This window comes from Tamandua tetradactyla, chromosome 1 (genome assembly GCF_023851605.1).
Source record: "Tamandua tetradactyla isolate mTamTet1 chromosome 1, mTamTet1.pri, whole genome shotgun sequence".
Lineage (NCBI taxonomy): Eukaryota > Metazoa > Chordata > Mammalia > Pilosa > Myrmecophagidae > Tamandua > Tamandua tetradactyla.
In genome coordinates this window covers 5,743,621-5,757,079 of record NC_135327.1, presented here as the reverse complement: position 1 = coordinate 5,757,079, position 13,459 = coordinate 5,743,621, and positions in this window count along the sequence as shown.

The window sequence follows — 13,459 nt, the reverse complement described above, 5'->3', positions numbered from 1 at the left end:
CAAGAGCATAATGGGGAGATTTTTTTTCTGTTTATATTAAGATAGTAGGTTAATTAGACATAGAATAACAATCACATTTACAATACAGTTGTAGAGAGATGACATGTCTGTCATTAACAGAAAGTAGAAATTAAGAGAATGCATTATCATCTAGGGGTTCAGAGAAACTTGTTTCTCAGATTTCAGTGCTGACAATAGAAAAGGCAGCTCATTAATAGACTCCAGAAAGTAAAAGGATTAAAAAGTTTAATTCTTTGGGATAGATGATGATGACTTTGCTTTAGGAAATTCTTATATCTAGGGAGTAGAATAAAATACCTTTATGCTTTAGGCATTTTGAAAAGTGGTCCTGGAACCCAGCATAAAGTCAAAACATTTATGAGAATCATTCACAAGAATTTCAAATAAACTTAAGCCTTCTTGTTTTTTTAAAAACTTAATAACTTTGGCTTAAATTTCTGTCTTTAGTCCCTAAGCTAATTCTTCTTTCTTCCTTTTCCTTTCATTCTTCGTTTACTTCCACATATTTTTCTATCAAGTTGTATTTGCTCCTATTGATACTACAAGATTGTTTTCTGTTCTCTCCATTGCCTTGTAGTTTTAGAAAAAATTCTGGTTTATGTTCATTACTTCTAAATATATATCTAATTGAATATGACAATTTAGTCTGCTTGTGGCTGGCAACAAGGTGGTGGAAAGAGTTGACAATCAGGTATGGAGAACTAATCCATCATGTAGCTCAGTTTATAGCCAATTGTGGCTGCCCCCCATTAGTAAATTGTATTCTGTTTATCTCATCTCATTCTTCTCTCTACCTCACTACAGGCAGTCTAACGTCTCCTTTATGTTGTTAAATATGCATGTATCCACTATAAAAAGGCACTTTTATATATGAATGCATTCATTTAAATGATGTGCTACAAAATCTTATTTCTTACCTTTCCACTTGTATTTCTTTTTTTTTTTATTGTAAAGTATAACATATATACAAAGCAAAGAAATAAAAAAGCAATAGTTTTCAATGCACTCTTCAGCAAGTAGTTACAGGACAGATCCCAGAGTTTGTCATGTGCTACCGTACTATCCTCTCAGATTTTTCCTTCTAGCTGCTCCAGAATATAGAAGGCTAGAGGGCTTAAATATTTTTAACATCACAATTGACTTTTTTCCTTCTTTTTTTTTCTGAAAAATAACATATATACAAAAAAGCTAAATTCCAAAGCACAACACCACAATTAGTTGTAGGACATATTTCAGAGTTTAACATGGGTTACAATTCCACAATTTTGGGTTTTTATTTATAGCTGCTCTAAAATATTGGTGACTAAAAGAGATAACCAATTTAATGATTCAGCACTCATGCTCATTTGTTAAATCCTATCTTCTCTGTATAACTCCATCATCACCTTTGATCTTTCCATCCCTCTCTTTAAGGTGTTTGGGCTATGGCCATTTAAAATTTCTCATACTGGAAGGATCTGTCACTAATGTGGGGTAGGGAGATGTAACTAGCTGATGTTCTGGAGAGGGTGGGCTAGGTTTCAGGACTTATCTGGACCAGGGACCCATCTGGAGGTTGTAGGTTTCTGGAAAGTTACTCTAGTGCTTGGAATCCTTGTGGGATCTTATATATTGCCCTTGGTGTTCTCTAGGATTGGCTGGAATAGTCCTGGTTGGGGGTTGGCACATTATGATAGGTAGCAAGGTCTACCTGAAGCTTGCATAAGAACAACCTTCAGAGTAGCCTCTCAACTCTATTTGCGCTCTCTCTGCCACTGATACTTTACACTTCTTTTCCCCCTTTTGGGCTCTCTCTGCCACTGATATTTACACTTCTTTCCCCCGTTTTGGTCAGGATGAAATTGTTGATCCCTGGGAGTCCTCTCCCACGTTGCCAGGGAGACTTTCACCCCTGGATGTCATGTCCCACGTAGGGGGGAGGGCAATGATTTCACTAGCAGAGTTGGGCTTAGAGAGACTGAAGCCACATCTGAGCAACACCAGAGGTCCTCCAGAAGTAACTCTTAGGCATGCCTATAGGTAGTCTAAGCTTCTCTGCTACCTACATAAGCTTCACAAGAGTAAGCCTCATGATCGAGTGCATGGACTATTGATTTGGGTGCCCCTAAAATTTGACACAGTATCAGGGGATTCCCTGATGGTAAGGTTTAATAGTTCCATATTCTCTCTCACCTCCCTCAGGGGACTTTGTCAATACTTTTTGATTATCTGCTTAAAATATACTCTAGAATGTATCCATCATTACAATAATCTACACAGGATTAAAGGACCTCTTTCTTGTTCTGTTCACTCTGTGTTTCAATTGTTCAAATGAGCTATCCAGATAGGTTGAATTAGATTATGCACTACAGAAAATTTCAGTTAACTTGGCATCAAGGGATTGAAAAAAACTTCTCAACCAAAAGGGGGAAGAATGAAATGAGTCAAAATAAAGTGTCAATAGCTGGCAGATACCAAACAGAGTTGAGAGGTTATCCTGGAGGTTATTCTTACGTATTAAATAGATTTATCACCTGTTTTGTTAAGGTATATTGGAGAGGCTGGAGGGAACTGCCTGAAAATGTAGAGCTGTGTTCCAGTAGCCATGTTTCTTGAAGATGATTGTACAATGATATAGCTTTCACAATGTGACTGTGTGATTGTGAAAACCTTGTGTCTGATGCTCCTTCTATCTACCTTATGGACAGACGAGTAAAACATGTGGATTAAAAATAAATAAATAATAGGGGGAACAATTGTTAAAATAAATTTAGTAGATTGGAATGCTAGTGGTCAATGAAAGGGAGGGGTAAAGGATATGGTATGTATAAATTTCTTTCTGTTTTCTTATTTCTTTTTCTGAATTCATGCAAATGTTCTAAGAAATGATCATGATGATGAATGTACAACTGTGTGATGATATTGTGAGTTATTGATTTTATAACAAGAATGGAATGATTGTATGGTAAGAATGTTTGTGTTTGTATGTAGTTATGTTTCATAAATAAAAAAAGGAAAAAGAAAGCAAGACAAGGAAGCAGAGAAACTGGAATGCCTGTACGCTATTGGTAGGAATATAAAACATGTGCTCATTGTGGGAAACAGTCTGGCAGTTCTTGAGAAAGTTAGAGAGTTGCCATATGCCCCAGCAAGGATACTCTTAAATATATATTACGATGAATTAAATGCAGGGACTCAAACAGATATTTGTACACCACATATCACAGCAGCATTATTTATGATAGATATCCAAAAGGCAGAAACAACCCAAGTGCCATTGCCAAATGCAATGAATCAGCAAACATTGCATACAGTGGAATATTATCCAGCCCTAAAACGTTCTGATACTTGGGACAGCATAGACAAAGCTTGAAAATCTTATGCTGACTGGAATAACCCAGGCACGAAGGACAAATATTGTGTGACCCCACTCATATGAAATATCTAGAATAAGCAAAGTCATAGAGACAGGGAGTAAAGGTTGCTAAGGGCCAGGTTTAGGGAGTAATGAGTCATTGCTTAAATGGGGACAGAGTTTCTGTTTAGGTACTGGACGGAGGTACGGTAGAAGGTTGTAAATGTAATTAATATCACTGAATTGTATATTCAAAAATGGTTAAAACATGAAATTTTGCATTTTATAAATTTTACCATAATAAAAAAATTTTAATGTGAAAATAGCAGATTTCCAAGTAGATTTATTTTATATGATTTTAAATACACATCTAACCAAAATAGTAAATAATTACTGGTGGACTATATGACTATTTGATCTATAGTGCCTAAAGCTTTTATATTCAACTTGGCAAAAACAATAAAACAAACAAAATACTAAATGAAAAAAATAAAAAAAAAATTAAAAAAGGGAAAATTTCAGTTCCAGATCAAATAAACCTTTCTTCCATTGGTCTCAAAGACTATGTGTGGTTCTAAAATATAGACACTGTCTTCCTTACCCCTATGTTCTGAATTACTTTAACCCCAACCTGTTTGGCTTCATTCTTATCTCTAAATATTAGGTTATATAAATAAAACATCATTTCAAAATCCAAAAATAATAATCACCCCTCCGGACTTAATGTGTCTGCTCTAAAAGTTTACAACCTAGGCCCCTGTTTCCTTACAAGCGTTTTCTAAAGGTGACCATACCATTGTTGTTCTTTTGTTTCTAACTTATTTTGTCTCACCAAATGTCCCCCATGTTCATTCACATCATTGCATGCCTCACGACCGTGTTCCTTCTTGTAGCAGCACAGCCTTCGTTCATAAGCATACACCTCCGTTCCCCATTCTACTTCTCCATCAGTGCATCCTTCAGCCACCTTCATTCATCAGGCATCATGAATAGGGCCCAAAGTCCACAGTCCATCCATATTCTCAATTTGAGATAATTTTCAGTGTTTCCAAGAGAAAGAAAACCAGTAAATACACATTGTCAAATAGGAAATTTAAACCTCCTCTCAACTCTTGACCCTGCTCCATGTTATTTACCTCTGCTGTAGCTGTGGTAGTGCTGATGGTTTCCTTTTTTTTTTTTTTATTAATTAAAGAAAAAAAAATTAACACAACATTTAGAAATCATTCCATTCTACATATGCAATCAGTAATTCTTAATACTGATTAAGAATCAGTATTAAGATCTATGCATCACATAGATGCATGATCATCATTTCTTAGTACATTTGCATCGATTTAGGAAAAGAACTAGCAAAACAACAGAAAAAGATATAGAATGTTAATATAGAGAAAAAATAAAAATAATAATAATAGTAAAAAAAAAGACACAAACAAACAAACAAACAGACAAAAAAAAACCTATAGCTCAGATGCAGCTTCATTCAGTGTTTTAACATGATTACTTTACAATTAGGTATTATTGTGCTGTCCATTTTTGAGTTTTTGTATCTAGTCCTGTTGCACAGTCTATATCCCTTCAGCTCCAATTACCCATTATCTTACCCTGTTTCTAACTCCTGCTGGAATCTGTTACCAATGACGTATTCCAAGTTTATTCTCGAATGTCCGTTCACATCAGTGGGACCATACAGTATTTGTCCTTTAGTTTTTGGCTAGACTCACTCAGCATAATGTTCTCTAGGTCCATCCATGTTATTACATGCTTCATAAGTTTATCCTGTCTTAAAGCTGCATAATATTCCATCGTATGTATATACCACAGTTTGTTTAGCCACTCGTCTGTTGATGGACATTTTGGCTGTTTCCATCTCTTTGCAATTGTAAATAACGCTGCTATAAACATTGGTGTGCAAATGTCCGTTTGTGTCTTTGCCCTTAAGTTCTCTGAATAGACACCTAGCAATGGTATTGCTGGGTCGTATGGCAATTCTATATTCAGTTTTTTGAGGAACCGACAAACTGCCTTCCACAGTGGTTGCACCATTTGACATTCCCACCAACAGTGGATAAGTGTTCCTCTTTCTCCGCATCCTCTCCAGCACTTGTCATTTTCTGTTTTGTTGATAATGGCCATTCTGGTGGGTGTGAGATGATATCTCATTGTGGTTTTGATTTGCATTTCTCTAATGGCCAGGGACATTGAGCATCTCTTCATGTGCCTTTTGGCCATTTGTATTTCCTCTTCTGATAGGTGTCTGTTCAAGTCTTTTTCCCATTTTGTAATTGGGTTGGCTGCCTTTTTGTTGTTGAGTTGGACAATCTCTTTATAAATTCTGGATACTAGACCTTTATCTGATATGTCATTTCCAAATATTGTCTCCCATTGTGTAGGCTGTCTTTCTACTTTCTTGATGAAGTTCTTTGATGCACAAAAGTGTTTAATTTTGAGGAGCTCCCATTTATTTATTTCTTTCTTCAGTGCTCTTGCTTTAGGTTTAAGGTCCATAAAACCGCCTCCAATTGTAAGTTTCATAAGATATCTCCCTACATTTTCCTCTAACTGTTTTATGGTCTTAGACCTAATGTTTAGATCTTTGATCCATTTTGAATTAACTTTTGTATAGGGTGTGAGATACGGGTCCTCTTTCATTCTTTTGCATATGGATATCCAGTTCTCTAGGCACCATTTATTGAAGAGACTGTTCTGTCCCAGGTGAGTTGGCTTGACTGCCTTATCAAAGATCAAATGTCCATAGATGCGGGCCGCGGTGGCTCAGCGGGCAAAGTGCTTGCCTGCTATGCCGGAGGACCTCGGTTCGATTCCCGGCCCCAGCCCATGTAACAAAAACGGAGAAACAAAATACAATAAAACAAGAAAATGTTTAAAAGATGTTTCCCTTTCTTCCTCCCTTCCTTCCTTCTATCCTTCCTTCCTTCTCTCTGTCTTTCCTTAAAAAAAAAAAAAAAAAAAAAAAAAAAAAAAAAAATGTCCATAGATGACAGGGTCTATATCTGAGCACTCTATTCGATTCCATTGGTCGATATATCTATCTTTATGCCAATACCATGCTGTTTTGACCACTGTGGCTTCATAATATGCCTTAAAGTCAGGCAGTGTGAGACCTCCAGCTTCGTTTTTTTCCTCAAGATACTTTTAGCAATTCGGGGCACCCTGCCCTTCCAGATAAATTTGCTTATTGGTTTTTCTATTTCTGAAAAATAAGTTGTTGGGATTTTGATTGGTATTGCATTGAATCTGTAAATCAGTTTAGGTAGGATTGACATCTTAACTATATTTAGTCTTCCAATCCATGAACACGGTATGCCCTTCCATCTATTTAGGTCTTCTGTGATTTCTTTTAACAGTTTTTTTTAGTTTTCTTTGTATAGGTTTTTTGTCTCTTTAGTTAAATTTATTCCTAGGTATTTTATTCTTTTAGTTGCAATTGTAAATGGGATTCGTTTCTTGATTTCCCCCTCAGATTGTTCATTACTAGTGTATAGAAATGCTACAGATTTTTGAATGTTGATCTTGTAACCTGCTACTTTGCTGTACTCATTTATTAGCTCTAGTAGTTTTGTTGTGGATTTTCCGGGTTTTCGACGTATAGTATCATCTCGTCTGCAAACAGTGATAGTTTTACTTCTTCCTTTCCAATTTTGATGCCTTGTATTTCTTTTTCTTGTCTAATTGCTCTGGCTAGAACCTCCAACACGATGTTGAATAATAGTGGTGATAATGGACATCCTTGTCTTGTTCCTGATCTTAGGGGGAAAGTTTTCAATTTTTCCCCATTGAGGATGATATTAGCTGTGGGTTTTTCATATATTCCCTCTATCATTTTAAGGAAGTCCCTTGTATTCCTATCTTTTGAAGTGTTTTCAACAGGAAAGGATGTTGAATCTTGTCAAATGCCTTCTCTGCATCAATTGAGATGATCATGTGATTTTTCTGCTTTGATTTGTTGATTGATGGTTTCCTTTTGAACATAGCTCATAGCATGCAATAGCAGTTTTCCCCCTGTACTCTGAACTTAAACACTCTTTGCACAAGAGTCATATCTTTGCAGTAATTCTTGCAAGAACTGATGCATATTTCTAGTGTTCATCATTGGGACACATAGGTCTATACAACCCTTTCAATCTTGTTCATCTTCAATATGGTAATATTACTTCTAGACCCACTAGACAATCACATTTGCTCTTATCTATTCCCTTAGATTGGAATTCAACCTCACTAGCTAATGGTTCAGCCATCTCTAGCTTCTATGTATCTGTAAGTCCCCTATAGTCTGTATTATAAGTCTCTGAGTATACCTTTATCCTGGTCAAAGAATGGAATCATACAGTATCTCTTTTGCGTCTGGCTAATTTCACTCAGCATTATGTCTTCAAGGCTCATCCATCTTGTCATGTGTTTCAGGACGTCATTTTGTCTTATTACTGCATAATATTCCATCGTATGTATATACCACATTTTGTTGATCCACTCGTCTGTTGATGGGCACTTGGTTTATTTCCATCTTTTGCTGACTGTGAATAATGCTGCTATGAACATTGGTGTGCAAATGTCTGTTTCTGTTGTTGCTTTCAGCTCTTCTGGGTATATACCAAGGGGTCATGAGGCAACTCGATGTTTAGTTTCCTAAGGAACCGCCAAACAGTCTTTCACAGTGGCTGCACCTTTACACATCCCCACATCAGTGCACAAGTGTCCCAGGTTCTCCACATCCTCTCCAACATTTATAGTTTCCTGTTTGTTTACTAGCAGTTATTCTTAGAGTTGTGGATGGTATCTCATTGTAGTATTGATCTGCATTTCCCTCATAGCCAGTGAAAAGGAGCATCTCTTCATGCACTTTTGGTGATCTATATTTGCTCTTCAGAAAAATGCCTATTCATATCTTTAGCTTATTTTATAATTGGGTTTTTTGTTCTTTTGTTGTTGAGTTGTATGATTTCTTTGTATATACAGGAAATCAAACCTTTGTCTGAAGTGTGACTTCCAAATATTTTCTCCCATTGAGTTGGCTGCCTTATCATCTTTTTGACAAAAACTTTTGAGGTCCAGAAGCATTTGATTTTGAAGCGTTCCCATTTATCTATTTTTCTTTTGTTGCTTGTGCTTTGGGTATAAAGTTTAGGAAGCTACCTTCTATTACTAAGTTTTGAAGATGTTTCCCTACATTTTCTTCTAGAAGATTTGTGGTGCTAGTTCTGATGTTTAGGTGCTTGATACTCTTTGAGTTAGTTTTTGGGTGGGGTGTAAGATAGGGGTCCTCTTTCATTCTCGTGGCTATTGATACCCAGTTATTCCATGTCCAAAGTTATTGAAAAGACTATTTTGTCCCAGTTCAGAGGATTTGGGGGCCTTGTCAAAAATCAGCTGACCATAGATATGGTGGTCTATTTCTGTACTCTTGATTTGATTCCATTGGTCAATGCTTTCTGTCTTTGTGCCAGTACCATGCTGTTTTGACCACTGTGGCTTTATAACAGGTTTTAAAGTCAGGGAGTGTCAATCCTCCCACTTCATTCTTCTTTTTTAGGATACTTTTAACTATTCAGGGTCTTTTTCCCTTCCAGGTGAATTTGGTAGTTAGCCTTTCCAAATCTTCAAATTAGGTTGTTGGAATTTTGATTGGTACAGTGTTGAATCTATAGATCAATTTGGGGAGAATTGACATCTTAACTATATTTAGTCTTCCTATCATGAGCAGGGAATGTCTTTCCACCTATTTATATTTCCTTTGGTTTCTTTTAGCAATGTTATATAGTTTTCTGCATACATGTCCTTTATGTACCTAGTTATGATCATTCCTAAGTACCTGATTCTTTTAGTTGCTATTTTGAATGGAATTATTTCCTTTACTGACTCCTCAGCTAGGCCATTGGTTGTGTATAGAAATATTACTGATTTTTACACATTAATTTTATATCTCGCCACCTTGCTGAATTTATTTATTAGCTCAAGTAACTTTGCTGTAGGTTCCTCAGGATCCTACAAGTATAGTACTACCATATCATTTGGAAATAATGAGAGTTTTACTTCTTCCTTTCCAATGTGGATGCCTTTTATTTGTCCTGCCCTATTGCTTTAGCTAGAACTTCTAACACAATGTTGAATAATAGCAGTGACAGTGGGCATCCTTGTCTCATTCCTGATCTTAGGGGAAAAGATTTCAGGCTCTCTCCATTGAGTATGATGCCAGCTATCAGTTTTTCCTATGTTCTCTTTATCATATTGAGGTAGTTTCCTTAGACTCCTATCTTTTGGAGTGTTTTTATCAGAAAAGGGTGCTGAATTTTGATGAATGCTTTTTCAGCATCAGTTGAAATGATCATGTGATTTTACCCTTTCGATTTTTTAATGTGCTGTATTATATTAATTGATTTTCTTGTGTTGAACCATCCTTGCATTCCTGGTATAAACCCCACTTGGTCATGGTGTGTGATTCTTTTAATGTGTTGTTGGATTTGACTTGCTAATACTTTACTGAGAATTTTTGCATTTATGTTCATTAGGGAGATTAGCTTGTAGTTTTCCTTTCTTATAACATCTTTACCTGGTTTTGGTATTAAAGTGATATTAGTTTCATAAAATGAGTTAAGTAGAGTTCCTTTTTCCTCATTTTTTTGAAAGAGTTTGAGCAGGATTGGTGTTAGTTCTTTTTGGGATGTTTGATAAAATTCCCCTGTGAAGCCTCTGGCCCTGAGCTTTTCTTTGTAGGAAGATTTTTGATGACTGATTGACTCTTTTTACATGTGCTTGGTTTGTTGAGATCTTCTATTTTTTCCTGAGTCAGTGTAACTTGTTTGTATGTTTCCAGGAATTTGTCTATTTCATCTAAGTTATCTAGTTTATTGGCATATAGTTGTTCATAGTATCCTCCTATGATTTCTCTTATTTCTTCAGAGTCTGTGGTAACACACCCCTTCTCATTTCTGATTTTGTTTATTTGCATGCTCTCTCTTTTTTTCTTTGTCAGTCTTGCTAGTGGCCCATCAGTGTTATTGATTTTCTCAAAGAACCAACTTTTGATTTTACTGGTTCTTTCTATTGTTCTTTTGTTTTCCCATCATTTATCTCTGCTTTAATCTTTGTTATTTCTCTTCTCCTAGTTGCTTTGGGGTTAGTTTGCTGTTCTTTCTCAAGTTCCTCCAGGTGTCCTGTTAAGTCTTCGATTTTTACTCTTTCTTGTTTTTAAATATAAGCATTTAGGGCAATAAATTTTCCTCTCAGCACAGCCTTTGCCACATCCCATAAGTTCTGATAAGTTGTATTCTCATTTTCATTCATCTCCAGATAGCTACTGATTTCCCTAGCAATTTCTTTTTTGACCCACTGGTTGTTTAAGAGTGTGTTATTTAATTTCCATATATTTGCAAATGTTTTTGTTTTTTGGTGGTTATTGAGATTCAGCTTCATACCATTGTGATCAGAGAAAATGCTTTGGATAATTTCAGTGTTTTTAAATTTATAAAGACCTGTTTTGTGCCCCAGCATATGATCTACTCTGGAGAATATTCCATGAGCACTAGAGAAGAATGTATATCCTTGTGTTTTGGGTACAATAACCTATATATGTCTGTTAGGTCTAATTCATTCATCAAGTTATTTAACTTCTCTGTTTCCTTATTGATCTTTTGTCTGGTTGCTCTATCTACAGAGGAGAGTGGTGCATTGAAGTCTCCTACTATTGTTGTTGAAACATCTATCGCTCCCTTCAGTTTTGCCAATGTTTGTCTCATGTACTTTGGAGCTCCTTGATTGGGAGCATAATGTGTATGATTGTTAAATCTTCTTGGTGAATTGACCCTTTAATTAGTATATAGTGTCCCTCTTTTTCTCTTATAATGTCTTGACATTTAAACTCTGTTTTGTCCAATGTTAGTGTAGCTACTCCTGTTTTCTTTTGGTTATAACTTGTGTGGAAAATCTTTTTCCATTCTTTCATTTTCAATCTGTTTGCATCCTTGTGTGTAACTGAGTCTCTTGTAAGTAGCATATATCTGGATTATGTTTCTTAATCCATTCTGCCAATCTGTACCTTTCAATTGCTAAGTTTAGTCTGTTAACATTCAAAGTTATTACTGAAAAGGCATTCTTGAATCCACCATCTTATTTTTTAATTTTACTTGTCAGATCTACATATTCTTTTCCCTCTTACTCTGTGTATTCTTTAAATTACTCTCAGTGGTACACTTCAATTCTGTGCCCTCCTCCAGACCTCCCTCTCCTGTCTTTTTGTTTTCAGCTGGCAGAACTTCTTTTAGTATTTCTTGTTGGGCAGGTCTCTTGTTGAGAAATTCTTTCAGGACTTCTTTGTCTGTGAAAACTTGAATCCTCCCCTCAGTTTTGAAGGACAGTTTGGCTGGTACAGAATTCTTGGCTGGAAGTCTTTCTCTTTCTGGTCTTAAATATATCATACCACTGCCTTCTCACCTCCACGTTGCCCATTAAGTAGTCTGAACTTAGTTTTATGTGGTTTCCCTTGTATGTAGTAGATTGTTTTTCTCTTGCTGCTTTCAGGATTTTCTACTTCTCTTCAACATTTGACAGACTGATTAGTTTGTGTCTTGGGGAAGGCCTATTTGGATTTATTCTGTTTGGAGTTTGTTGGGCTTCTCTGACTTGTATATTTATGTCCTTTATAAGGGTTGGGAAGTTTTCCCCTTTTATATCCTCAACTACTCTTCCTAGCCCTTTGCTCCTCTCCTTCTGGGACACCAGTGATTCTTATATGTGTGTACTTTGTTTTGCCTGTCATTTCCCTGAGATCCTTTCCAGTTTTTCCATCTTTTTTGCCATTTACTAGTTTGAGTCTTCGAAATCAATTATCATGTATCCTCTATATCACTTATTCTTCCTTCTCTCTCTTCAAATTTGGTGTTGTGTGCCTCTAGTATGTTTTTTATTTGGTCAACAGAGTCTTTAATCTCTGTGATATCCACTATTTTTCAATTTATTCTTTCAAATTCCTCTTTATGCTCTTCTACTGTCTTCTTGATCTCCTTTATTTCATTTGCTATCCCACTTATTTTACTAAGTAGAGTTGTATGAACATCTTTGATTAGTTGTTCCAATGTCTGTGTCTCCTCAGGTGTTTTAATTTGGTCATTAGGCAGGGCTTTATCAGTCTGCATTGTGATGTGCTTAGTGATCTTCTGCTGTCTTTGTGACATGTAAATATCTCGATTAATTTACTTTGGGAGCTGATTTCTTTCACTAGTCATCCAGTGTTTGCAGGATGGTTGTAGAGTAGGGAATAGGGTACAGGTTGGGGCGCTTGGTGTGTTTATTTGTTTCAGGTCAGGTATGGGTGCAGGCTGGGGATGTTACACTGATGCTTGTGAATGTGGGTGCCCAGTGGCCAGGGAGGATGTAGCTGTGCGGGTGCACCGGTCTGGGGGGCATAACCCAGGCGTGCGCTGGTCTAAAGCACGGGGCCCTTTGTGCACATGTGTAGAGCTCTGGCAGCCGGTTGGCATTATGCTTCGTGGATTGGGGGCAGATGTGACCCAGCTGCACAGGTCGGCACTTATTCAGAGCTGGGAAGTGAGACTGAGGGTTGTGCATATGCGTCGTTCTAGGGCTGCTGTAAAGTGTAGTTCCCAGAGCTGAATGATGTGATTGGGGGTCCGTGCACATGCGTGGCTCTAGTGGTGCAGTAAACGGATGTGCTGAGCTCAGGGAGCGCAGGGTGAGGCTGTGAGACATTGTGGGGGAGATGGGGGTAGCCTAGATATGAAGGTTAGTGCCTGCATCCTTTATGCACTGGCAACAGCCTGCAGGGAACAGGAAGGGGGAGGAAGTGCTCGGGAGCGGTGCAGGAGAGGTGGGCTGGGCTGTACATGGGGTGGGGGTGGGGGGCAGGTATGTGCACTGGGGACTGGTGGGGTGGGGGCGCCTGGAGTGCGGGGAGTGGGAGCGGGTGAGGGGGTTCAGGTGCCTGGGGGTTCAGGTGTGGGGTGAGTCGCCAGTCATGGGGCTGCGCTGGTGAGAGTAGCGTACCCAAGGAACGCAGCCTGGCCCACTTCCTAGTCCCCAGCTCCTGTCTGTGCACTCCTGTTGGTCCCAGCTTTCTGCCTCTCCACTTTT